Source organism: Peromyscus leucopus, chromosome 23 (assembly GCF_004664715.2).
Source record: "Peromyscus leucopus breed LL Stock chromosome 23, UCI_PerLeu_2.1, whole genome shotgun sequence".
NCBI classification, from domain to species: Eukaryota; Metazoa; Chordata; class Mammalia; order Rodentia; family Cricetidae; genus Peromyscus; species Peromyscus leucopus.
Genome location: NC_051082.1, coordinates 43340724 through 43366551, shown reverse-complemented (window position 1 = coordinate 43366551; position 25828 = coordinate 43340724). Strand labels below are relative to the sequence as shown.

The 25828-nt window shown below is 37.5% G+C and overlaps 2 protein-coding genes across 3 annotated transcripts in view; both read left to right on the top strand.

The window, feature by feature from the left end:
* LOC114684384 (cytochrome P450 3A13-like) overlaps positions 1 to 9503 on the top strand; it is a 75155-nt gene extending 65652 nt beyond the window's left edge. For both annotated transcript variants that reach the window (XM_037198478.1, XM_037198479.1), the window contains 2 exons: positions 6976 to 7027; positions 8588 to 9503. The gene's annotated coding sequence lies outside the window, so the exon portion shown is untranslated. The remainder of the gene's footprint in view (positions 1 to 6975; positions 7028 to 8587) is intronic.
* Positions 1 to 25828, top strand: part of LOC114684395 (cytochrome P450 3A13-like) — a 99226-nt gene that overhangs the window by 2565 nt on the left and 70833 nt on the right. The window lies entirely within an intron of this gene.

Genomic DNA, 25828 nt, shown 5'->3' with positions numbered 1-25828 from the left:
TACCTATATAATAAGCAATGTGAATTTACACAGAGCCTTTCTGTATGCTTTTTGAAGGTTGAATGTTGGCCTGTCCTTCCTGAGCTCCTACACAGGAGCAGTGCCTACATGCAGACTGTACTCTTGCAAGATTTGCTTTTCTGAATCCTCAAGGTTTACTTATTAGACCATAATTCTTCAAAACCAAAGATTCCATTGCTTAAGTTTCTAAGAATTCCAAGCTTTGCCCCCAATTAAAAAAGCACAACTTCCTTATCATTTTTGGATGACTTTTTTATGTATTCTTTCAAATACACTTCTTGGGTTGTTGTTTGTTTGTTTGTTTCAAGTAGTGTCTCCTGTAGACAAGATTAATCTTAAACTTGCTGTTCAGATTTTGGCACAGATTAGTCTCCTTGCTCAGTGTTTGGGTATACCATGATATCTTATTTAGGTGACTAGGTACCAATAGGGATGTGGTTATATCATGCTGACCACAACCTGCAAGAATTAGAGTCCCAAAAGGTGAGGTTTTGAGAGGGAGGACCAAGGGAAAGAAATAAAAAAGAGAGATACCTGGAACTTGGAAGTCTTGCATGAGCTGGTGACTTATGCCAAGGAGGTTTATTAATCAGCAAAGATCCTTACATACTTCCTATTTGCAGGGGCAAATGACCAAGGTGAGCTGAGAACTAAGTCAGACAATGTTGGCAAAGAGAACCCAGGATACCTCAGACAGAGCTGCCTTACGACTGATAACCACAACCCAGGGAAAAGATTAGGATCCACATAAACTACAACCAAAACTTCTTAGAGGCTCTGGCTCCAGACTCAGAGAGGAGGTTGCCAAATTTGTTCCTGGAAGGCCACAGAAATGTCATGCCTTTTGTCCTTTTGAAATGGTGTCTGAGAAAACTTTGAGTTTAGTCTGTTTCAAAAAGGACACCCCCCTCTTTTTGTTTTTTATGTCTAGATGAGTCATTTGTGTCTAAGTATTTATAGCATAAAATACACCTTAAACCAGCAAATGCCTCTTAATATTATCAGATGAAATATCGACATAAGTAATCTGAAGATAATAGTGAACAAATGTTTAAAAATGTTAAGGAGATTAAATCTGGCAGTTTGTGTAATAAATGTCTGACTGGCCCCAAAGGGGAATTGATTGTGTAATGAGTATGGCACATGCCAATAACTATTTGCTTGAGGGTTACAAATCTAAAAAAAATTCTCATGTTGTCATATTACCTGAAAATGTTTATTAATTCCCTCCCATTTCTGTTCACATTCATCATAATTTAAAGGAGCAACACAGATATATCTAAAGCCAGCAAGACACTGTAAAGATAATTAAATTTGCATTGCTTGTACTGTATCTCCCAGGGTCAATAAACAAACTTTTAGAGCATTTAACTTAGCTTCTAGTTGTGGTTTTTATTTTAACTATGTGTATCTAAGCTACAGAAGTATTATAAGGAATCTGATTAAGAAAATGTGCAGTTTGCTCTTGTTGGGCAAGGGTCATTGTGGAACAGCAGCCTCTGTCTTGAGAGCTGTAAGTCCTGCAAAAAATTATAGTTAAAATAAAATCCAGAAATATATTTTCAGTAAAATCCTTATGTAGTTTAAAGAGAATGTGTTGTCCAAAGTAATCAAAGTTAAAATATCATTAGGTTGCACAGGAACCACAGCAAACCAAGACTGTTAAAGTAAAAGAAGGCTCCCATGAGCAAAGGCATCTATACAATTAGTGAGGATACAAGTAACACTGCAATTCTTTTTTTGGTTTTCCAAGACAGAGTGTCTCTGTGTAGCTTTGTGCCTTTCCTGTGACTCACTTGGTAGTCCAGGCTGGCCTCGAACTCACAGAGATCCGCCTGCCTCTGCCTCCCGAGTGCTGGGATTAAAGACGTGCACCACCACTGCCCGGCCGTAACACTGCAGTTTTGAAGTGTACTCCCCTTTATTTAATAGGGGGACTCAGAGTCAGTTACATATATGGAGTTTTAACACAATAAGTGAGGTCAAATATAAAATGATATACCATGGTTGGTCATCTTCTCTAAAAATCCTTTGATCAACCCATTTTCCAGGATGGTGGCTCGAAGTCTAATATCCTTTTCCTCTACGGACAGTATAAACAGGAAATGGCCAATGAGCAGATTTTAGGATTTATATTCATCCAGACCAGGTGGGCACCACTAAGACAATACAACCAGCACCACAGATCATACATTCAGTGGCAGGAAGTACTTTAGAATCACGGAGCAAGCCACTCAAGGAGAATTCCATTATGAAGCAGGCCACAGGAAAATCACTGAATTCTGGTAAATGCCCATCCAGTGGTGTAACCTATAGGTAATCAAAATGATGAATGAGTTGATGATGCTTCATTTTTGGTACCATGTGGACCCTTGAACTATAGGCCTTGCCAGTCACTCACAAGAGAAGAACATAGTCATAGTGTTCCATCAGTGACAAACAAATAGAAATGATTTATGATATACTAATATCGTTAAAGTGAGTAGTGCCAGGCACCACATGTGAAACATCAGCATTGCAAAATAAACAAGCATATTATTAGTAAACATTCTAGTAGGCAGATTGGACAAGCCAAAGGGAATGTAAGCTATGCAGGCCAGGTAGACTTTTGTACTTTCCACATGTGGCAGAGAGTAATGCCAGAATTGCTAAAATAAATAGAGTGTGAATAACAGGCTCCCATGTCTCCTTGACCACTCAAATTCCTTCTGCTGTGAGACATTTAATCTGTCCCCAAGTTGGGAGTGGGCCCTACCAGGTGGACTGCAAGTGGTGTACTGCACTGCATGTTGCCTTCAAACTCATCATCGTCATCTGTATCCTTAGCTTTGGTCAACTGTATCAGGGCAGATGCCTTCATAACCTGGGAATACAGAACAAGGTGTTTGGGGACCCAATGTGATCCACAGCCCCCTGTAGGAAAATACAAACGTTCTCTCCTCTTTATGAGCATATGGTCAGGATCACACCATTCCCCTATAGCAGGAATTTTCACAAAATCTCTCTTTCTGGAGCATGTCAAATCAAAAATTTTCTGCTCCAGTTCATCTTTGTTGTTCTGTTCTCAAAACATATTAAATTAAGGAACAATTAAGAAGATTTGTAGAAGTAAGGAGGTATGTATACTCCCACTTTTTTTATTTTCAAGCAAAACCTTAAGAGACCCATGTGTGTTTTCTTGTCATTGAAAAAATACAATAGAGGCCAGTTTTATGTATAATACATAATGTAGCACAAAATTTCTTAAAGGCATCAGAAGTCTATGCTGGAGCATTAACTGTTATTTGAAAACATTTTTGGAGGGCCAGCTATAAAAAAAATGTTCACTGGAAAGTAGTAATCAAATGCTTGCCAACTTTTCCAGTTAATGGGATAGGCATGAGGAGGAACCCAGAGTAAACGTCATACTAACGTGAATATATTTGAGGCTGCTAAAAATTTGAATTGCCCATAACTTCTCTCTGCCATAAGGTAGTAAGTCTTGGAGATTTATACCATAACAAGAAGGCAGATATGTTATACAAGCAGGACAATCTGAGACAATTTGTCATACTTGATCTCTAGATAACTGTAATTGGGGTTGAGGCAGAGTACAGTGCTGATGGTGAATTGCATGAGTCAATAGCTAGCTTAAACCAAGCAGAATCAGCAACCTTCTAATTATAATAATGGGAAGCTAGACCTACAGCTTGAAAGTATTGGAGAAATTAAGGAGCCTCCTGGTTCTAACTGTTGTTTGGCATGCTGAAACAAGTGAAACATTTCTTCATCCTCAGTCTGTTTAATAAGAGCACAAGGAAGTATTTGAACAGCTTACATGAAATATAAACTGTCAGAGTAAATGTTAAGAGGTTGAGGGAATGCAAAAATAATATACATTCTGAGAAGACTTAGCTGAAGCATTCAATGTATGAAGAATTACTTCTTGAAGTATGACATTAGGCACCCCAAAAGGCTCTCACCAAGGAACACATTATCTCTTTCTGAGATTGTGTACATCATACAAATGTTGGGATAACTAGAGAGTAGTGTTGACATATTTGCATTAAAGGATCAGCAGGATATGAAGTACGAAGCTGGCCTATAAGGCCAAAGAAGACCCAAAGTGAATTAAGTTGTGAAGAGGTGAAGGGGTGAGCTATCATGTCAGTTTATCACACAATAAATTTAAGGGCTTGAGGACACCTGTTTTCTAGACAAGCTGAACAAGGATTTCATAATAAGAAGTCAAGGGGCAGCCAGCATCAGTGGGCAGAAAAATCCATTCTAGGGGTCTCCTAGGTTACCAGAAGGATATGTAGGAGTACCTAACAGTATAGGAGTTAGAAGAAGCTTTGGGCCAATACTTGTCAACTGTACATGAGTGATGATTCAGTATAACAATTATAATGTGTTTGACCCTCAGGAGTAAGGTTTCTAGAAGAGGGGTCATTATCTCCTCTTAATATGAAAACATAGAGGGTCAAATCTTTTGTAGTATGTTTCAGGGAAGGTCTAAGCCAATTAGAATCTTTTGAAAATCAATGAACGTTAGGATCTACATGCAAATGTTTGCAAATGGTACTGCCTTATGTAATATGATCTAAATAAGAAAATGGAAGTGTACTCTATGATTTCTCTGATGAAATTTCTTGTTGAGTCTGTTGTAAGTGATGCTGGATGGGGAGAAATTACTGAGTAATTAAATTTTCAGTAGGTGCTGAGATCCCTTAGGTAATATATAACCATGAGAAAAGGTTACTTTTTTCTAATTGTGAGTAAGGTTTGAGCTATAAATTGTTGACACAAGTTGGGGCTCTTGGCCATACCATGTAGTAGCATCTCGTATTGTTCTTTATTCATGAATTTCTGAAAACTAGAGGAAGGAAGGCTAAAAGCAAAATGAGGAGGATACTGAGGAGGATGGGCTTTTGTCTCAGTTAGACAAGTAGGAGCCAATTCAGGTGATTTTATAACTGCACCAGCAAAAAGGAAGTTTCTCCTCATCCTCTGAGGTATCATGAAGTAAAAGTAATTCAAGAAATTAAGCTATCTCCTGGTCCTCAGGGTCTTATATCTCTATTTTTTGAAATTTTATTTTTATCTTGTGTCCCCAGTTTGTTTTGGAGTATATTAGCTAGATGTACAGGGGTGTTGAATTACAAACACATCAAATTCAAGGTGTGGGTATAACTAGTCATGTATAAAATTTGACAGCACAAACCCAAAATAGGAAACTCATGTGGCCCTCATAGGTGATATTCTGTCTTTAATCATCCACCTACATGTTCCCATGTCTTTAAATTTACAGAACATTATCGGGGAACCAAGGGTATATTTTTTAATGAAAGTAAGGAATTTATCTAAGTACCATAGTGATACATGTCAAAGTAGAAGCCAATGAAACATGTGAAAGAAAAGAAATTATTTTTTAGAATCTTTTCCTCCCATGTTTTACTCTCAGCTATTCCTTCACCCTTTCTTTCTTACAAGTCCCCAACACTGACACTTTTTGTACATTTATCACAGTAAAACTCATTCTTGATGACTTCTAGTAATCTCATGCCCTACATAGAGTGCCACATTACATGAACCAGAAGGAATGAGGATCTCAATGGTCAAGGTGATGAGATGTTTCAGAGTGGACTGCGTATGATAAATAAAGAAGACATGTATCTATGCCCAGGAGGTCTTGCATAAAATGATGAGTTATATCAGAAGATTTTTAAGCAGAAAGATTCTTACATGGTGTATGTAAAAGGGAAATGGCCAAGGCTTGCACACAACTAAATCATAAATGGGTGGAAAAAGAACACAGGTATCCATACCTCAGTCACAGATGCCTTAGGACTGAAGCACAGACCAGGAAAAAATCAAATCCCCAAGAAGTTATAACCTTCACTCTTTTGAGGAGCTGGTTCTAGCCCTAGACTGGATCTTGCCAATTAAGTTCCTGGACAAGGACCCAGAAGTAATGTTCCCTTTGTAATATCATTTGGATCTCAGAGAATACCTTGGTTCACTCTGGCTCCAAATACTAGGATTTACACACTAGGCTCTATCACCTGCCGGGAGACATAGTTTTGTATAGTTGACATTCAGAGTCACTGAATAGTGAATTGCCTTCTGTAGAATGCTTGCCTAGAATGGACAAAGCCCTGGGCTTGATCCCAGCACCATAAAAACTGAACATGGGGGCATACACCTGTAATCGCTATCTTCAGAAGGATCAGAATTTTAAGGTCAGTTTAGATACATAGAGTGTTTGAGTCCAAGCTGAGTTACTTGGGATCTAACCACCAAAATTACAATTGCCACATACTAATTACATGGATTTTCCCCCAGAGTTCAGAGGTGAAAGTTCAAGTCAAGCATTAACTTGTAGGTTTCGTTTATGTGTTCATTTATGTGTTCATCTTTCCATGTTGAATGTGGGCACTAGAAGACAAAATCATTTGCCTCTACTTCATTGTTCCTTTTCATTTAATATTTGGAAAGGTAATTATATAAATCTAATATGGTATATACATCAATGTTGTCTTCAATCTACTGACTATACTGAATCCTGGAGAAGTCACCAAGTGAGTGATAGGGGCTGGTGAGATGCAAATAGATTTTGCACAGTCATGGCAATCTTGCTGGCTCGTAGTGCCCTCAGGCACCCAAGGAAGGGAAAAGACAGAGTGTTCCAAGACCTACCAAAGATAAAGATAGTTTCTACTTTTAGTAAAGAAGCAACAATTTTGGAATGTACAATATCCAGAAAAGAAATCTTGAGTATCTTTAAATTCCATAGGTCAAATTTCTCCTGTATTTCCTTTTCTCTCAGAGAACTTGGAAGGATTTCCATTAATTGCTTGGTAGGAAAATTAAATAATGAGCCTGATGTGCTGGGGTTTGAGTCATTTGTTTCCCATTTGGTGGCCAATACAGGTAGAAAAATAATGACTTTTCATTTTCTTTTCTTTCCCCAAGGAATATCAAAATATGATATAGAATGCCATAAAATGTATGGAGATATGTGGGGGTGAGTATTCTGAATTTGTCCAATATGTGGATTTGTTATGATGTGATACCAAACTGCATGAGAACTTTGTCAGTCCAGAAGTAATTGGAACACATTTGCCTGTTTGAAAGTGTCTGAAATCCTGTCCTGCCAAGGGTTCCATATATGCATTGTTGCCCACAGTCTGAGGTAAGATGAGGACATTGCAGGTAATCATTTGTCTGCATCCTTTGATATTCCAGAGACACCTAGCCTCACTTTTACCCTATGCCTTATAATGGTTCCTGCCTCCATTTATTCTTCCTTGAGACTTTTAAAAATTGTAAGATTGCATTAATTCTGATGCATGTAATATGTACTCGTAAATTCAGGAGAGTATCTTCTGCACATAATGATTTACCCTTAGATAAAATCAAAAGTAATTCTATAAAAAAATATTTCCAGTAAATATGGACTTTTCAAAGATAGGCTAAGGGGAAAATGGACTAATTTTTAGTTATTACTTTTGTTTAATTTATCAATAAAGTGTAGTTTTCTTATTTTTATTTCTTTATTTTTTGTTTGAGGTTACAATATAATTACATCCTTTCTCCTTTCTCTTTCCTCCTACAAATACATCCTCTGGTTTTCATTAATTGTTGTTACATGACTGTATATATACGTGCATTTATAGTCATAACTATGTCCTATTCAGTCTGCAAGTGTCTTTTGGTTGTATGTTGTCAGGGCTGATCATGTGGAACTGGTAATCAATTTGTGTGCTCTTCCCTGCGGAAGACCATTTCTCTCAATCTAAGCAATCCTTACCTGCCTGTACTTCTTTCTATAGATTTGAGGCATTCCTGGCCTTCCGCCATTGTTTATTATTTGAGACCAGGTCTCAATATATCCAACATTGGGCTGGAAGTTACTAAGAGTCCATATTGGCCTAGAAGTCTCTGTTTTCCATCTCTACCTCATGACTACTGGTCTTAGAGTTCGGCAATTACACATTTTGCTGAATTTTCTTTTACTTTTCAATTTTTCTTACATTTTACACAAGGCAATGACTTTTTAACAAGAATGTGTATGGTTATTTCCTCTCAACACATATTACTCCCTTCGAAGAAAAGGTGATGGGTGTGTTATAACATGCTGTTGACTTCTGGGCTTATTTCATTACTTATTTTGTGTGATGATTGAGCCAAATGATTACTATCTAGAGCCTAGAAAAAAGTGACATCAATATGCTGTGTGCTACAAGCAAGGTGCTATAGGTTCTGCCTCTTCAACTCTTCCCATCAATCAGCAGAAACCACAGTACTAATCACAGGATCTGCTGAGCTGATATGGTCAATAAGAACATGTGACCCAAAGCCATGGGCATGTTGTGCTGCATTTCTATTGGCCCTAAGGAAAAATTCCTTGAAACATTATTGCTTGCCAATTGTTAATAATTTGTCCTTTGGGGCAGTAGATTCCCAGTGAATAAACACTTGCTGTTCTTACAGAAGATGAAGATTCAGTTCACAGAAGCATGTATTATATAACTAGAGGTAACATCAGGATCAAAATGTAATCATCTCTGTTTTCCCAATACAGGGTATATGATGGACACCTCCCTGTGCTAGTCATCACAGAACCAGACATGATCAAGAAAGTGCTAGTGAAAGAATTTTATTATAGCTTCACAAATCGACATATAGGTATTCTTTTTAAATGTGTGAGGATTATACACACCAACATGTTATATATAGGAATATATATGTATATAAATATGCATACATGTAATCGATAACACTGATATTAACAACTAGGCATGAATATGAAAAAAGAAGGAAGGTTTATATGGAAGTGTTTGAAAGGGAGAAATGTGCAATTACATTATTATCTCAAAAATAAAATGTGAGTATTCATTTAAAATATCTTTGTTTCTCTATAGCTTTATTTCTGAGTAAAATAATTAAGAAAAGTCTCATTTATAATTGTTAAACTAAGAGGTCAGATGGAATTTTCCTTATTAAAATGAATTACTTCTAGAAAGATGAAGTGCACAGATATTAAAACACTAAAATGATGCAATAAGACAAGGCTTTGGGTTTACCAAAAATTGTTTCATATTTTCAAAGTCTTGACTGATACAAAAAAATGTCCTTCTTAATGCTTTCATATTCCTTTGCATTGTAAACTGGATTTGAATACCTTTTTCTAAGTGCTCCTTATGAAATGACTGCTAGATAATGACTGCAAAAATAAATTTTTCTGCTTTAAACTTGTGATAATTCTAACCAGACAAGTGAATAATTTGTATTTTGAAAACTAAAATAACTTTATGAAATTGAAGAAAGGCATTGACAATTATACCAGAAGATGGAATGCTCTCTGATGAGAAGGATTATTATTTTGAAAACGTCCCTACCACTAAAGCTACAGATTCAGGGCAATACCCATTGAAAAATGTCCAACACATGTCTTCACAAAAATTAAAAAAAACAATAAAACAATGTTCAACATCTTATGGAGAAACATAATGTATTGGGGTTTGTTGAAAAGACAGCATGACTATTGCAAATCTTATTTAGGAAAACATTTTGTTGGGATGATTTTGGTTCATAGGTTCAGAGGTTCAGACCATTATCATCGTGGTGGGTGGCATGCAGGTAGACATGTGCTGGAGAAAGAGGTGAGAATCCTACATCTTGTTCTACAGGCAACATAAAGTGGTCTGAGACACTGGGCATAGCTTTGGCATAGGAGACAGTGACACACTTCCTTCAACAAAACCACACCTCCTAAAAATGCCACTCCCCATTAGATTATAGAGGCCAATTACATCCAAACTAACACACATACACACAACTAAAACATTGTGAATAATAAAAGAAGTGCTAGAGGTATCTATCACCATCCTAGAATTTAAGTTGAACTACAGATCTATAGTAATAAAAACACCATGATTTTCATAGAAACAGACACATTGACCAATGAGATTGAACTGAAGACTTAGATGTAAGCCACACTTCTCTGAACATCTGATTTCTAACAAAAAAGCAAAGAATTCACAATGGAGCAGAGAGAGCACTTTATTTTCCTCAGTGGTGCTCATCAAACTGCTTGACTGCATGAAGAACACAATGCAAGCAGATCTGTGTTTAATACCCTGCAAAAACTCCACTGAAAGTGAACCAAAGGGTGAATCTGATAAAATAGGAAATGGGGAATTGATTTGAACTCATTAGCACTGAAAATATTTTCTAATCAGTAATTTAATAGCATACGCACTAAGACCAATGATTAAAAAATGGGACCTCATGAGCTCAAAATACTCTGTATGGCAAAGCACACCAGTACTCATATAAAGAAGCATTATACATATACAGATAAGATCTTTAACAAATACATATCTGGTAGTAGTATCTAGGAGATATATATATATATATATATATATATATATATATATATATATATAACTTAAAAAATAAAAATTAAGAAAATAAATGACCCAATTTTAAAAATTTCGTATAGAAGTTACCAGAAAGTTCTCAAAAGATGAAATACAAATAGCTCAGAAACATCTGATGAAGTATATGACATCTTTCAACACTGGGGAAATGCAAATTCAACTATTTTGAGATTTCATGTTATACCAGTCACATTGACAAATATCAATAAACCAAATAGCAGCACATGCTGGTGAGGATGTGAGGAAAGGGGAACATTTATTCACTGCTAATGGGAGTGCTAATTTGTGTGACTATGGAAATCAGTGTGGTGGTCTCTGAGGAAGCTGCCAATTGATATACTCTAAGAACCCACTATACCACCAGTGAGCTTATACCAAAAGGACTCTACATCATATTACAGAGATACTTGCTCATCTATGTGCATTGCTAACCTATTCAAAATATCAGAAATTGGAAATACCCTAGATGTTCATCAAATGATGAGTGGATAACAAAAATATGGTATTTTTACACAGTGAAATATCATACAATTAAGAAAAATGAAATTTACAGGTAAATAGATGAAACAAGAGAAAATCACCCTGAGTAAAGAAACACAGACCACAAAAGACCAATTTTTTTAGGATGTCATCTGTGAAGTCTTTGAAATGAGTGCTATAATCTTAATAGCCTCAAAAGTTAGGTACCTACTATGCAGTATGGAAGAAAGGATCTCCCCAGGAAGGGAAAATATAACATTGTTATAGAGAGACAGAGGGTAGATTAGAATAGGAGGATTATGTAGGGAGAAAAATATAAAAATAACCTTCAGAATACAAGGTAAAAAGCAAAAGATTGGTGTAGCTAGAGTTTTCCTGCCTTGCCCACTGTCAAGACAAATCTTTGTCGACCGCCAGTCCCATAGCTGCTCAGACCCAACCAAGTAAACACAGAGACTTATATTGCTTACAAACTGTATGGCCTTGGCCGGCCTCTTGCTAACTGTTCTTATAGCTTAAATTAATCCATTTCCATAAATCTATACCAGCATCTTCACATGCTGCTTATCCTGGTGGCAGCTGGCTGTGTGTCCTTCTGCCTTCTTGTTCTTTCTTTTCTCCTCTCTGTTAGTCCCGCCTATACTTCCTGCCTAGCCACTGGCCAATCAGTGTTTTATTTATTGACCAATCAGAGTAACACATTTGCCATACAGAACATCCCACAGCAGATTGGGATATCTATAAAATATGGGGCATTAGACTATGTGAGTCTGTGTATGATGCAGTGGCTCTAGTCATTCTTGGGTTGATAGCTTTAATCCCTACCCCACCCCAGGAGGGAGGAATCCCCAAAAGATAGGACCCAGCTGAGTGCTGGCCCCACCTGAAATGGCCCCTCTCCCAGAGAACACACTGACTAGTCCCATGCCATCCCAGCTCTGCTATCAGATTGTTACAGCCCTCAGTGCAACTCTCCTTCCCACTATGCTATGTCTGCTCAGACCATTGCATAGCCAAACCCTACCTTAAAACTGCTAGAGGCCCCTACCAAGTCCTAAATGCTTTGAAACCAAACCTTACCCATTCCTGTTATGACTTGACACTAAGTCCTCCTACTATGAGAAATTATGCTGAATCTGCCCAACCTTCTCAGTGCTGTTGACAGCAGAAAGGAGAGGGCAGGCTCACTCCACAGTCTCTTGTGGAAATGGGACTCTGCCTAGGAACTGTGGCTGCCTCTAACTAGCCACTATATTATTAGAAAATTCAGTTGCTTCCCACAGATATCTCCTTCTCCTAGAGGATGTGCTGGTGGGCATGCTTCTCTGGCATTGCTCTCTATGTCCATGGGCAGTTATTGAGTCAGACCAAAGACTTTTGCATATTGGTATATGCAAGACATATCCCAAAAGCTAGAGGGGAACCAGGCTTGACTAAACTGAGAGCCCATGACAGCCTTCATGTTAGGTGTCCTCCTAAGCCTTGGACTGGCAACTTCAGGTTCTGGGATATCGTCTTTAATGGTACAAAGCAAATATTATAATAACCCACGAGCTGCCATCAATATAGACATAGGAATGCTTGAAAACTTTATTGCCCAACAACAAGCCTTGCTGTCTTCTGTTGCTGAAGTGGTGTTACAAAACAAATGTGGGTTGGACCTTCTTACAGCGAGAGAGGCTATGTGCAGCTCTTGGAGAAGAATTTGTTTCTATGTTAACTATTCAGGGATGATAAAAGAATCACTGGCAAAGGTCAGAGAGGGTTTGGCAAAATGCAAAACAAACAAGAGCAAACACAGCTGGTTTGAGGCACTTTTGAACTCATCCCCATGGTTGACTGTAGTGGGTAGCCATTCTAGCTTGGATCTGGAAGTTCCAACCCCCATTGAGACTCTGGCAACTGTCACGCCTAGGAGGCGGGGCCAAGGGAGGCGCCTGGAGACCCGAGAGCTGGGGGCCTGATATTGTTGAAATTATTTTGGCCACTCCACGTAGTTAAAAGGATATTTATTTAATGGCGTAACTGACAAATTAAGTAATAGGTAGGTCGCAGGCTCTGGGGAAGGTGTATGGCAGTCCAGCGGTGTTCTCTGGAGCTCTGCACAGTCTACCTTCACCGTTCAGCATCCAGGCACAGAGTGAGCACACCGAGAGAGGCAAGTGCCTTCATCTGCTGAGGCATCCCATCAGCCTCCTTCCTGTTTGTTTGTTTGTTGCGTTTTAATCCAGGTCTTAAATATACACGATTTAGATTCTGAGTGGAAGTCCTTCAAACAAGAAACTTCTCAAGTTTAGTCTCAATGGAAATTATTATCTTTACATCTTTACTTAGGCTATTACTAAATGCTCTATCTGAATTTAACTAAGTGTGAAGTCAATGAGCTTCTGCAGAGAAAACTAAATGTTTTGTCATCTGCTTTGGTGATTTGGACTGAACTGATAAACACAAATCTAAGGGTATTTTTGATGTGTGCATCTAAACCAGCAGCTCATAACCTATGTGTCTTAGCCTATAGGGGTCACATATCAAACATCCTGCACATCAGATATTAGTTATGTCTTGATCAACAGAGAAATGAATCATTATGGTGAGTTTTCAGTGTGAGATGCATTTAATGCAAAGATTCACAGATCAAAGTGGGAGTTGGTCTCTTTCTTTCAGAATTCTGAGTGTTGAAAATGTTCAGGCAGTCTGCTATATAACTGGACCCAGGAGTAAAAGTGAGGCATTCTCAAGTTCTCAAATATATATAAAATAAAATTGGTATCCTGAACCAATGAGATAGGGAATTTGGTAATGGGATTATGCAAGAAAAACACAAACATTGTGACTCTGTCAAGTGTCAGCCCATGGGAAAAAGAGGACAAGAATTTCTCATGATTAGCGACTTTAAAATCCATTAACTTGCCAGGTGATGGTGGCCCATGCTTTTAATCCCAGCGTGTGGGAAGCAGAATCAGGCAGATCTCTGTGAGTTCAAGGCAAGGTCTACAAAGCAAGTTTCAGGACAGCTGGTGCTATTACATGGAGAAGCTCTGTCTCAAAACCAAACCAAACTAAAACAAAGCAGCAAAACAAAAACAAAATAAAATACCCCCCAAATAAGTAAATAGTTAAATAAATAAATCCACTGTCTTGTGCCACATTGTTATGGCAGCCATTTTTCCTTTTTCTTTATGCTGGTGTCCCTTTCTCCAAAAAGCCTATTAAAATTTGCTTCACTTTTGCTAGTGTCTTTAATTTAATGAGGACTGTGGGCCTCGTTTCCCACATTCTGGGATTACAGCTGACCTGTGACAAAAAGTCCAGCTGCTTTACCTCTTCTTAGCACTTCATTACCATTCCAGGCCTTCTGTTATCTTCAATAACATTTTAAGTCAGCTTGCAGACATGTATTTCTCTTGTCTTTGTTTCCATGTCAATAAATTCTTATTAACACTATTGAGGTGTAGGTAACTCCCCATCTCACATGGAGAGTGGGAGATGTGGGTACAGGTACATATTTTGGTATATTTACTTGTGCATGCATTCATAGAAGACAGACTGTTAGTGTCCAGTAACTCCCACTATTTCTCTTAAGTTTTGTAAGACAGTATCTCTTAGTGAACTTGGAGTTCATCATTTCAGTAGGACTAGATAACCAACAAGCCCCAGGTTTTGTGTCTATCTCCCACTTTGTGCTTTAAGCATAGCAAGATCCTTACCAGTGAGCAGTCTCTTCGGCCTCCTTTCTCTCGACTGTAAGTTTGACTTGCTCTGGAAGTGCCTTGGATGAGATTATAAGAATGGATTGATAAAGTAGAATGACAAGCAAGAAGGTGTTTATAACATGTCTTTTGTTTTAAGTGGGGTTTCTAGTGAAATTCTTTAAAAAACTGTAATTTATAACTGGGAAAGGAGAAAGGCCTTAAGCAAATGTTAATTGTACTGGAATTATTGAGTCTCAAATAGAGAGAGGATTCTAGCAGACTCCTGGAGGAAGGGCTCCTGTCTCTTCCCGTGTCCCATATTTTCCCTGATTCTGTATCCTACCTCATATGCAGCTGTCACCAACAAAGGAAGAGAAGGGACCACAGAATGTCCATTACCTGGAGAACAACCAGATCTAGTGTGTCCATATGTTGTGCAAAATCAAGGTGATCACATTTGGAGAACTCTAGTTTCATCTTCTGCTTTGAACCATGCTCTATTGTAGTGTATATCCAGAGTCTACCCAATGTGCTAGCATTTCAGTGATTGTAAGAACATACGTTTTCAGTCTCAATTCTCAAACGTGTCCAGGAGTTGTTTTACTGTTTATTTAATTCCTGCTTCATCATAAATGCACTGCCAGGATCCTCTTCTAGCTTCCTCTCCTCTCCTGGGATAATCAATGTTCCAGGCAAAAAGAGCTAACCACCAGCCTCACTATGTCCTCCTGATTTCAAGAAACACAGAGCCCCAGACTCTTTGGTGAACCTCTGCAGCTACAGGTGTGCTGTGTAACAATTTCCTTTGAGTTGGTACATCAGTTTCTGGAGGAAGACACAAGAAGTACTACTTGAGCTAAGCAGTGGTGGCACACACCTTTAATCCCAGCTCTCGGGAGGCAGAGCCAGGCAGATCTCTGTGAGTTCAAGCCCAGCCTGGTCTACAGAGTGAGTTCCAGGACAGGCACCAATACTACACAGAAAAGTCCTGTCTTGAAAAAAAAAGAAGTACTGCTTAAAACATTATCTCCAAGATAGAGGTTCTCAACCTTCCTAACACTGCCATCCTTCAATACAGTTCTTCATGTTGTAAGGGCCACTAACCATAAAATTATTTCCTTGCTATTTCATAACTGTAATTTGCTACTGTTGTGAATCAATGTAAATATACAAGATGGTCTATTTTTTTGAGGATATTGTAAAATTCACCAGTTCATTTAGACCTTCACTTTTTAAATAAGGAGATTTTTAAAATTAACTCTTTTAATATTTCATCTTCTTGTTTCAGAACTGCTGTAATTACTGCTTTCATTATGGTATAAAACTGTGTCCAGAAATTCCCTCTTCTTTTCTCAAAATTTGAATTTAGTGATATTTTTTAGATTTTCTTTCTAAATCTCTGGATTTTATGTTCCTGTATATTCATGAAGTCATTGTCATCTCTAATTTATCAATTTGGGCATTTCACTTTCTTTTGGTGGCTTTGTCTAAGGGTTTATTGATGATGTTTATCCATTCAAAGACCTTACTGCTTCATTGATTCTTTGTATTGTTTTTCCCCAATTATATTTCCTTAAATTTTGCCTTCCTCTCAATTCTCTCTTTCTTTTTTCCCTAGTGACTTTGTTGTTTTGCATGTGTTTCCAGTGCTCTATGTTATATCATTAAACTATTTATTTGAGGCCTCTGCAACTTCTAAATGTAAGAACTTAGATGTATAAACATCCTTCTTAGACTGATTTCACATCATACCACAAGTTTTCCCATTTATTTGTTTATTTTTATATTATGTATATGGATGTTTTATATGCATTTCTGTCTGTGCACCACATGCATGCACTGGCCACAGAACTTGGAGTTACAGATGAGTGTGAGCCTCCATGTGTGTACTGGTACTTGAACACAGGTTCTCTGCAAGAGCAGCTAGTACTCTTAACCCCTGTGCATATGTGTTATTTTAAAAATATTTATCAGCACTAATGTTCTAAAAACTCAACACAGGTCTCCTGTGAGCAAACAGCAAGTGCTTGCTCTTAATCCCTAGGCCATGTCTCCAAGGTCCAAAACTATCACGAATTAAAACAGTGATGCCTACTTTTTTTAGCTCCATTTCCTCAGGAAAAAATGTTTTTCAGTCCTTTCATTCTAAGGGAGTCCCTATCTTTTATGACAACACACTTTTCTCTGATGCAAGATTGTTCCTGTACATATTATACATATTATTTGCTAGAGATGTGTGTGTGTGTGTGTGTGTGTGTGTGTGTGTGTGTGTTGTTCACATGTGTTTAGGGAGAGGTGCATGTACATATATGTTGGCATGCATTTGCATGCCCAAGATAGTCATCAGGAATTTCCTTGCATCATTGTTAACTTTATCAATTGAGATAGAGTCTATCAGTTGAACTGAGAGCCCACTTTTACAGTGAAATCTAACTAGATGGTTTGCTCTGAAGATGCCTAGTCTCCACTTTTTAAGTGGTTGAATTTTTAATGGGCTGTCAACATCTGAACACCTGGAAAGTACTTTATGGATCCATCTCCCTAGCCTTATTCCTGCCTTTTCATCCTTTTTACAAGTATGTGTGCTTAATTTTTAATTTTATTTGCTCTCATTTTATGTGAATGGGTGTTATGCCTGAATATACATCTATGGTGATATTTTATTTGTATTTAAATGTTATTTGTATGTTAATAAATAAAGTTGCCCGGGGATCAGAGCTATTAGCAAGCCGTAGGAAAGCAGGGCAGTGGTGGCATACGCTTGTAATCCCAGCACTTGGTAGGCAGAGCTAGGTAAGTGTGTGTTCTCTGAGTGTTCAGGGATACAGCCAGTATTGGATACACATGCCTTTAATCTCAACACCAATCATAGAAAACCTGGAGGTCTATACAGACAGGCCATGATGAGGCAGTCATGTGGTTGGGTTTACAACCAATGAGAAGGCAGAACAGAAACACTATAAAAAGACAGACACACAGGAAGTGGTTCTGGCTCAGAGAGGTAGGACCAGCGCAGGAGGAAGGGTAAGGATTTAGCTCTTAGCTCTGACCTCTTGGCTTTCTTCTTTGCATTGGTTCTGTTTCTTATTTAATAAGACGGTTGGTTACATCTACATTTGGCACACAATATGACCACTAGGCTTGGTGGTAGGTCCAGTTTCCCGGCCTGGGCGCCGGCTCCCAAACTCAGGCCCAGGTCTGACTGACCCACAGTTGGAGCTACTTGCAACTGCTAAAAACAAGTCAGGCCTGCCCTGCCAAACAGGGCCACTGCCTGTAAAGCCAAGGATTGGCTTGGCTCAAGTGGCTATGCTTTCTTGCTCTCTCTCTCTCTCTCACTGGATTCACACCTTGAACACCAGGTGGCTGTTTTGAAATTCTCTCAGATTTCTACTGTGCTATGCAGGCTTGGTGAGTCAATTAACATATCTATTTAAAGAGAATTTTTTTCTACATTAAAAAATGGGCTTTATGTGTACATTGGAAGAAAATTGGGCTTTGTTTGAAATTTTAGGCACTCTGACAATGGAACAACTATATGAGAAGATTAATAATGATCTAATTATGCAGTTTATTACTTTTCTTATCCTCATTTTACTATTTAAAGAGATAGTCAATTTAAGTTCCAGGATAAGTCTTAGAAAAACCTGTAAAACCTGTAAAAATGAATTATAGAGAAATTCAAATTCAGACAGAAGAAATTAACAGTGAAGTTGTTTCAAAATTGGATCATAAGGTTACAGAAAGAAAGCCAGTTTTCACACAATCACCCTTAATTTATTTGGTAGCCATACAGCAGCTACCGGATGAACAGAATGAACAAAATACTTGGATTCCAATTGAAATGTTAGACTTACGAAGATTTAAGGAGGCAATAACATCTTATGGCATGCATTCCCCATATGTAAAGCAAATGTTAGACACCTGGTCAACTTGTAATAGGATTTTACCAAAGGACTGGAGGGATTTGGCACAGGCTGTTCTTGAACCCGGACAAAATCTCCAGTGGAAAATGTGGTTCAATAATGAGGCTAAAAATATAGAAAAACAATGGAGGGATAAGAGAATACAAGTCTGCGAGGATCAGCTTATTGGAGAAGGCCAATATGCTTCAGTACAAACACAATGTTTATATGATGTCCAAACCCTAGTTCAATGTCGAACGGCCGCCTTGAATACATGAGACAAAGTTGAGGAACCAGGAAAAAAACTGAGTCATTTACAAAGGTTATACAGGGCCCAAAAGAATCTTTCACAGATTTCTTACAAAGATTGACTTCAGCAGTACAGAGAATGGTCCCGGATTCAGAAGCTAGTCAGATAATAATTGAATCTTTGGCCTTTGAGAATGCAAATGCAGCATGCAAAAGAATAATCAGGCCATTAAAGGCAAGATCTGCACCTTTGAAAGATTGGATAAGAGATACAGTTAATGTTGAGGGTTATGATCATGATGATATGTGGGTAGGAGAAGCAATTTCAAAAGGTTTGAGAAATGTTAGATGTTTTGGATATGGAAAGCAAGAACATCTGAAAAGGGACTGTAAAGAGGTCATTCCTAGAAATAATGTTTCTTCAAGGAACACTGGCAACTGAATGCCCCTTCCTTCTGGTGTATGCAGAAGGTGTGGTAAGGGAAAACACTGGAAAAACGAATGTAGATCAATAAGGGCTAGATTTGGTAATCCTTTGCCTCAGGCTTCGGGATACTCCCAGAGGGGCCTTAGGCAGGCCCCCACAGTAAATCCAGTTCAAACCTTTCCTGCAGTTGTAGAGGAAACCCCTACTCAAAGCAACTAAATAAACAAATGCCTATTGGAATAAATCATGTTGGTCAGGATGATGAAACAGAGAGAATAGGAAATTCAGGAAAAAACATAAAGAAAAATTTTTGACAAACTTCTATTAATGAACCAAGACCAAAACTAACAATAAAAATAAATGGTGTTTTGTTGTCTGGTCTGGTAGACACAGGTGCAGACATTACCATAATTGCACCTGAATTTTGTCATCCAACTTGGCCTCTTCAGGAGGTAAACGTTCAACTGTTAGGAACTGGGACATTATCTCGAGTGAAACAGAGTGCAATATGGCTCGAATGTATAGGTCCAGAAGGACAGAAAGGAAAATTAAAACTATATATGGCTAACAGCTATGAACCTGTGGGGTCGAGATTTGTTACAACAATGGGATACTCAGATTAATAACCCTTCAATCTCAGAAACAAATCATCAACTAGTACATGTTTCTGAGAGAAATATTAGAAGATATTATTCTAATGAGTGCTCACTAGCCATCCATGTCATACAAGAACAGGTCACAACAACTGATAATCTTCCAAAACCACCAACAGCTCTACCTTTAAAATGGTCAACAGACAAGCCTGTATGGATTCAGCAATGGCCTTTAACAACAGAGAAACTCCAGGCTTTAGAAGAGCCGGTAGAAGAACAGTTAAATGCTCAGCATATTGAAGAATCAACCAGCCCTTGGAATTCTCCTATATTTGTTATTAAAAAGAAATCTGGTAAATGGAGAATGGTAACAGACTTTAGAGCAATTAACAAAGTAATTCAGCCAATGGGCTCTCTACAATCTGGAATTCCATTCCCTACTCTGTTACCAAAAGGATGGCCTCTCATAGTTATTGATTTAAAAGACTGTTTCTTTTCAATACCGTTACAAGAAAAAGACAGAGAAAGATTTGCTTTCACAGTGCCTACTTATAATAATTATCAACTGGTTAAAAGATTTCAGTGGAGGGTCCTCCTACAGGGAATGTTGAATAGCCCAACTCTGTGCCAATATTTTGTACAACAGCCATTGGAAGTGATAAGTAAAAATTTTTCTAAATCTATAATTTATCATTATATGGATGATATTTTATTAGCTGACTCAAATGCAGATACTTTAGAAAGAATGTTTGAAGAAGTAAAGAAAATTTTGCCTTGCTGGGGATTACAAATTGCTCCTGAAAAGATACAAAGAGGAGATTCTATTAATTATTTAGGATAAAATAGAGCTACAAAAAATTAGACCCCAAAAGGTGCAAATTAGGAGAGATAGACTACAGACACTTAATGACTTTCAAAGATTATTTGGAGACATTTCTCATCTAAGAACTGTTGTTGCGGTAAAAAATGATGAACTAAATAATTTGTTCAAAACCTTAGAAGGTAACAAGGACTTAAATAGTCCAAGAGAATTATCACCTGAAGCTGAGAAAGAATTGGCCTTGGTAGAAAAGAAAGTACATGAAGGGCACGTAGATTGTATTGATCCAAAGCTAGATTGCATTTTGGTTATTTTACCTTCTAGGCATTCCCCAACAGGAATATAAATGCAGAGAAAAGATATTATATTGGAATGGATATTTTTACCAAATAAAAAATTAAAAACTTATGTGGAAAACATCTCTGACTTGATTTGGAAAGGAAAATTGAGACTTCACCAATTAGCAGGAATAGACACAGCAGAAATTGTCGTACCTTTAACTAAGGAGGACATTGAAAAATTATGGATAGAAAGTGAACCATGGCAAAAAGATTGCAGTAATTTTTTGGGAGAAATTAATAGCAAATATCCCAAAAGCGATAGAATTGATCTTATAAAGAGAGCTGATTGGAACTTGCCTGGAATTTTGCGGAAAAAAAACCATATCTGGAGTTCATACATTTTATACAGATGGCAACAAACAAGGAAAGGCAGGTTACAAATCAGAAAATTTAAGTAAAGTGGTTCAAAGTTCTTATAATTCAGTTCAAAAATCAGAATTGTATGCTATTCTGTTGGTATTAATGGATTTTTCAGAACCTCTCAACGTAGTAACTGACTCTCAGTATGCTGAAAGAGTAGTATTACATATTGAGCCTGCAGAATTTATCCCTGATACTTCAGAATTAACTTCACTATTCATTCAATTGCAAGATACAATCAGGAAAAGGAGTCACCCTTTATATATAAATCACATCTGATCTCATACTGGTCTGCCAGGCACTCTAGCACAAGGCAATGATGAGATTGATAAATTATTGATAGGAAATGCATTGGAGGCCTCAGAATTTCATAAAAAAATCATGTCAATAGTAAAGGTTTAAAAGAGGATTTTTCCATAACCTGGCAACAAGCCAAAGAAATAGTAAAGAAATGTCCTACTTGTTCCTTCTATAATCAAATGCCATTACCAGCAGGATGTAACCCAAAGGGTACTCAGAGGAATGAAATTTGGCAGATGGATGTGTTTCACTTTGCAGAATTTGAAAAATCGAAATATGTACACCACACCATCGATACTTATTCAGGATTTCAATAGGCAACTGCTTTGAGTTCTAAAAAAGCTGATTCTGTAATCACTCATGGCCATCATGGGTATACCTACACAAATCAAAATTGACAATGCTCCATCATATGTCTCTGTTAAAGTGAAAAATTTTTTTGCTTATTATAATATAAACTATATTACAGGTATACCACATAATCCTACAGGTCAAGCAGTTATAGAAAGATCAAACAGAACTCTAAAGGATATGCTAAATAAACAGAAAGGGGTAACAAGCCCCCAGAAATAGACTACATAATGCTCTATTAACTTTGAATTTTCTCAATGCCAATGAGAAAGGAACAAAAGCTACAGAGAGACATTGGATAATAGAAAAGACTGCAGAATTAAATCAGCCTATATACTTTAAGGATGTGCTAACCTCAGAATGGAAACCAGGATATGTGTTACATTGGGGACGAGATTTTGCTTTTATTTCTACAGGAGAAGATAAGCTGTGGGTGCCATCAAAATTGATAATGGTTCGATTTGAACAAGAGAGACCTCTTAATTAGAAGAGGTGATAGTTCATCAACTAGCATGAACATCCATTTAAACTAACTTATGCCTTTGGACCCCAAAGTTTAGGGTCTCAAGTGGGCGCCCCAAGAACCCAGACTCAAGTCCAGTTGATGAAATACCAGGAGGATTTATTAAGCTTCTATATAGAAGGCTCCTCTGCTCCCAAGAGCAAGAGTCACATATTACTGCAGCCCCATAGGGGCTTATAAAGGAAAAACCCACAAAACCCACAAGATTACAATTCCCATACAATTTCGTTTCACAAGATCATGGTCTGGGTACAGAGTGGTCACAGAGGGGGTACAGTTACGTCAACAGGTACATTCTTCCTGAAACCTCAAGGGGGATATCAGGGCAGGAGTGGAGTTTACATACAGGTCACGGTGGTCCTTCCTGGAACACCTGCAACTATCCCAGTCACAGTTGAGCACATCTCTTAACAGCAATCTCTTTACATTGTTATATGGTTGCAGGGGAGATTGAACAATGGCTAAGTCAGCCTGCTCTTGGAACTAGATTTTTAGTTTCTCATTTCCTGGTGCTTGAAGTTTCTCTTTTCCTGAGGATAGGGGGTGTAAGCCTGAAGGGCTGGGGTCTTTCAATACCAGTAACACATGCCTTTTCATTTAATCAGATAATAACTTGCCAAAATGGAACATCCCCAAAAAACCTTGGGGAAAGTTTTTTGTTTTTGTCTTTTAGGAGAATAAAGGTTAAGGAATTTGAAGAACACTGGACAAATGTGACAACTGAAGAAAAGGGACAAATCATCTATCACAAGAAACAGAGTGAAACGGCGTATGGGTATATATCATCTAAAAAATTTTATGTCTTCCTAAATGTTTGTTTCTGCTTTTCTTTAAAGATTTAACACTATTGGTCTTCTAGTAGTCCCAGTTCAATTAAAATTTAAAGCTGACTATTGAGTTGGAGAATTGGTCTCTTCTTCTTTAAACTCAAGCATGTTGTTAAAAGGAAAATGCAACCTCCCTGTATCATGCCAGAAGAAAAGAGCCATCTTCTGTTATGGGACAGGAGAAAACCAAATTAATTAAGGGACTATTCTATTACTAATCTCAACTCTTTGATTCTATTCTGATTCTTTAAACTTTTCTTAAAGTATGAATTTTATATCAAAATTTACAAGATTTATATATATATATATATTTTAAATTGTTAAGATATGAATGGTCATATAGAGTACTAACTAATTCTAAAAAGAAAAAAGGCTTCAATTACCTGCATATATATGTCTTTGTGTTTGAGTCTCTTATCAGTTTTTTGCAGGAAAACAAGGCCAGGCCTAACATCAACTGAAGTCTCCAGAAAGAAGATGGGGCCCCCAAACAGCAACAATTCCACGTGGACAGTAATAACATCACTAAGCTGACAAACAACATCTAAAGATCAGCTTTGAACTACAAAGTGCTCAGAGCAATTTTGAGAGAGAGCTTGCTGAGATGATCCAGTCTCAAAGACTACTTGAATAAGGATTTGAGATAAACCCTGAACTTTGGCATTATACACAGACTGGATAATGAAGGATATAGTTACCTTTCCTAGAATTTGTCAATTAACCTAAAATTTTTCTTTTCAGGATGAAGATACCTTTGCCCATACCCAGCAGGAAGCAATTTCAAGAATATGAAGCCCACATTCCCAAAGAGGTGGTGTGGGGAGGGTGTTTTTTTTTGGTTTTTTAATGGGTTTTGGGTCTGGGATAATTTTCATTGATTAGGGGGTTTGGTTACAAGTTGTTGTCAAGGGTTAGGAAAAGGGCTAAGCAAAGGAGATTAGATTTAAGGTTCTTGTTTAAAAAGGAGAGAGAGAAAGAAAAGAAAAGAAAAATGTAAATACTTTACATTGGATTGGATTGTTTTATATTGTATACAAATTATATATATTGCCGGGCGGTGGTGGTGCATGCCTTTAATCCCAGCACTTGGGAGGCAGAGGCAGGCGGATCTCTGTGAGTTCGAAGACAGCCTGGGCTACCAAGTGAGTTCCAGGAAAGGCACAAAGCTACACAGAGAAACCCTGTCTCGAAAAACAAACAAAAAAAAAAAACAAAAAAAAAACAAAAAAAATTATATATATTGAAATTGGTATTGTTAGAAAATGCTATACATATATTTCTAATTGTACTTATACCATTCATTTAACAATGTAATGCAATTTTCTGATCCTTGAATGTTGTTATTACCAACTATTAGGATATAAGGATATGAAAGTTAGTAGTTAGACATTATAATAGAAGTTGTAGTCATATTAGGTATGTTTTCAAGATTGAATAGATATATAGACAGGTTATCTTCAAACCCTTCAGAGATCTATAGAATATGGCATTTAAAATGTTTTCATAACTTAGAAAATTTTTCTTTTTTGTCATGACTATGAGACATGTTGGCTCCTGGCAGTACCAATCTACTTCAGAGCAAATATAGGCATTGAAAAAACTGCAATTGGAGTTAACTTTCATTGTGGCAAAAGTTAGCCACTGGACAACAAAGTATCCTCAAATCAACTGCTGACAAACAGGACACGAAACAAAGGACTACTGATTCTTGCCTAAACAAGTGTAGTTATGGCTTTATCAAAAGGCATCTTCTGAGGCCAGGACAATATGGCACCATCCCTGAAGTGGCCTTCACAATCCAGAAAAGGTACAGTGCCCTTTTCTTTGAAGGCAGCTTAACAGGCAGTGGGCCGATAGCTTCTGATGTGCAATGGGACAGCAGCTGAAACAGTTATTCTTGAAGAGTAACTAAGCTCATGCCTCTCAATAGTAGACTGGCATTTAATAGAGGAATGTGGAGAACGGGATGCTGAGATGAAGCCACATACACACATAGCCAAGAAGAATGGACAGCTGAATTAAAAAAAAATCAACAATTTCCAGAATTTAAAATCCTGAATCATGACATGACACTAGTGGCATTCAGGTGTTTCTGGTATATAGACTGCTCTCACCCAATGTGAGGTTGAACTGTTGACCTTGTGTACATCCTACTTCACAAATGAGTCTGTCAGATATGCTAAGCCTATAGGCTGAAGATGATGCCCCAACACTGCAGAGAAAACTCAGATGACTGTCCAAGCAGCTGGCTGTTTCTGTCAACTCACAATTTTTTGGAAGTTGCTTGCATGTACTTGCTGTTTTTGTTTTTGTTAGCTAATATTATTTCCTTCTTGGGTCTTTGAGGGAGTTGAAGATTAGTTAGTTATAGTTGAAGATTAATTAGGATAGAAAGTGAATTAGATACAATAGAATAAATAATGGAATTATTTTCTCATTCAGAGAAATGAACTAGACATTGTTTAGGAATACTAGACATTGTATATATTGTATATAGTTATTGTACTTTTGT